We start from the raw sequence: 2,500 nt of genomic DNA on the forward strand, positions 1-2,500 counted from the left end.
AGGTCATTCTATACATACACGCGGATACCTCGTTTCATTTCGTTTACATCGCGGACTTCATCGCCAACTAGCTCTTGTATCTTTCCCGCTATTCGTGGATCTATTCGCTGAGATATTCCTGCGACCTGTGAACAAACAAGAACATTTTGATGGCAACAGGGTTTATATTGCTTTTGTTTCTAAAAAAAAAAAAGCATTATTAACCAGCTTTCTCACAAGTTATACCTGCCCGACTAAATGGTTACTGTGGTCCGATTCCCTAGGAAATTCCATGTACACTCGCTTTTCCCCTTTCGCTTTTCCTGTTGCTAGGTCAGCCCTCAGCCGTTCAGATGCTCTTTTTCTTCTCCTTTCTGTATTTTCCGCTATCTGAAAATAACAGTTTCAGAAATCGTAGTGAAGACAAGACAACACAACGACGTAAAGGTGTAAATATGAACATTGTAATCTTTCGTGGATTTTGTTTTAAATTAAAGACTTCAAAAGCTTTTTACGTTGTAATCAGGGAACAGCAGTATCTTGCGAATTACAACCTTGGCTGGACAGTTAATCTTCTTTGTGGTTTGCTTAAAAATTCTCTTTCTTGGTCCTATGCAATGGTTTCCTTTATCCGCCTACGAGAGACATCAAAGTTAGCAGGGAACACGGTGACAACGATCATTTAGAAATTTAGCACGCCTCCAATCCAACAGTGTGAAATAAAGCTGCTTTCCAAGTTTTGGGTAGGCCTTTAGTTAGTCTTTTTTCTTTTACAAGCAAACTGATGGGAATGGTAATATTTTCTATTTTTTTTTTCTTTTCTTTCTTTCTTTCTTACTTCCTTTTTACTCGTGAATATATCCACGAGTTTTGGTGAGGTTCTTTATGCAAATGTTCACTCCTGCGTAACCGGAAGTTCGATCTAACAAACCAATCAGGATGGATAATCACAACACAGCTTAGAAAGCTGTGACTTTCTAAGCTGTGACTTCCTGTTCGCGTGGTTGTGCGCCGCCATTGCTGTGTGCCGCTTTTATACTTAAGTGTTTGAGCACCTTCCGCTGCATTTAGAAGCAAGAAACGGAAGAATTAAAGAAATGGCTTTCTTCGAAGGTGAAGCAAAATATTCTGAACAAGTACAGATTGGTGCAATTAGTTGTGCACCGCCTTTCACTGACCAACGCGAAGACTTTAATACGTGTAGAAATAGACCCAATCGGCTAACTCAATGTTGTACTCAATTCAAACCCTTTGGGAATAAAACTTTTTGTTCCACGTATTTCCATATCATTTAAATATGAATGGTATACATTATTATACAAATTTAAACAATACACAAAGAATCTTAACACCGGGGAGATTTAAATTGGGTACAACATTGAGTTAGCCGATTAGGTCTATGGAATCGACAGACACATGGTGAGAAGACAGTGCCTGTTCATCCCCTAAGCTCACGGGGGATAAATAAATTCCATTTGGAAGGTGACTGCCATTTGGAGAGTAACATCGAAGCTATCAAAGTATACCAATGTTTATCAAAGCTATCGCGAAGTTCTGCAAGCTATGAGTCATCAAAGCCACATGAATACAACTTGAACAACATCCGTGACATGAAAAACAGTGAGGCAACCAAGCAATCCATGCTTCCAGACACTAGTACTTGTGTGGTGGATCATGATGAAGAACTGTCGAAAGACTCGGTCACTGATTATGTAAATCCGTACCAATCTCCTGCGATAGAGCAAGGGCTGAGGCAGTACATGCTCCCCGGGACAGAGAACCTTCCAGGATTAATTCCTTACAAGAAAAAAATCGAGCTTGTATGGTGCATTATTTAAATAAGGACGTACCGAGGTCGTCTGAGTTGAGAAAGTGTTTATCTCTTGCTTTTGGAAAATATTATATCTCTATACCTAGACCGCAACTCAGACATATTAAAACAATCTTCGAGAGTTGGAGATTCTAATCGTCATTTTTATCTTATTATCCGCAGGACTGCTAAACACAAAAAAGACTTGTCAGTTCTATTGTGTATTCAAGATCAATCTGCTACTACGCATTCGACAAAATTGAACCAACAAAATGAAAATTATTGTCTATCGAGAGAAAAGTTATTGATATCAGGAGACATTGAATCGAACCCAGGCCCTGTTGTTCATGGAACGAGTACACATACAGCACATACAATACTGAGAAATCCTTCTATAGCGCTGCTGCAGGTTCAATCAGCTAAAAAAGGATTGAAGGCACTAGAATGTACCTCAGATGGTTCATGCTTCTTTTCTTCTGTTGCCCACCAGTTATACAATGATCCTTCCTATCACATGAATGTGCATGCTGCTGGAGTTGAATCCATCAGAAACAACCGTCAAAAATTTATTGGACCCATTACAGAGCAATTGTGCGTTTGTTGTCACAGCAACATACATGGTGTGATGCACTTATTGTGCAAGCAGTTTGCAATGTATTAAATGTTACTATACGTATAAATGAATCCATTGAGGGGTGGGCACCAGTAACT

At 39.3% G+C, this 2,500-nt stretch overlaps 1 protein-coding gene across 1 annotated transcript in view; it reads left to right on the plus strand.

Annotated features, from left to right (window-relative positions):
- The window catches only part of LOC138032850 (uncharacterized), a 10,892-nt gene that overhangs the window by 6,996 nt on the left and 1,396 nt on the right, over positions 1-2,500 (plus strand). The window lies entirely within an intron of this gene.

The sequence above is a fragment of the Montipora capricornis genome, chromosome 14 (genome assembly GCF_036669925.1).
Source record: "Montipora capricornis isolate CH-2021 chromosome 14, ASM3666992v2, whole genome shotgun sequence".
NCBI classification, from domain to species: Eukaryota; Metazoa; Cnidaria; class Anthozoa; order Scleractinia; family Acroporidae; genus Montipora; species Montipora capricornis.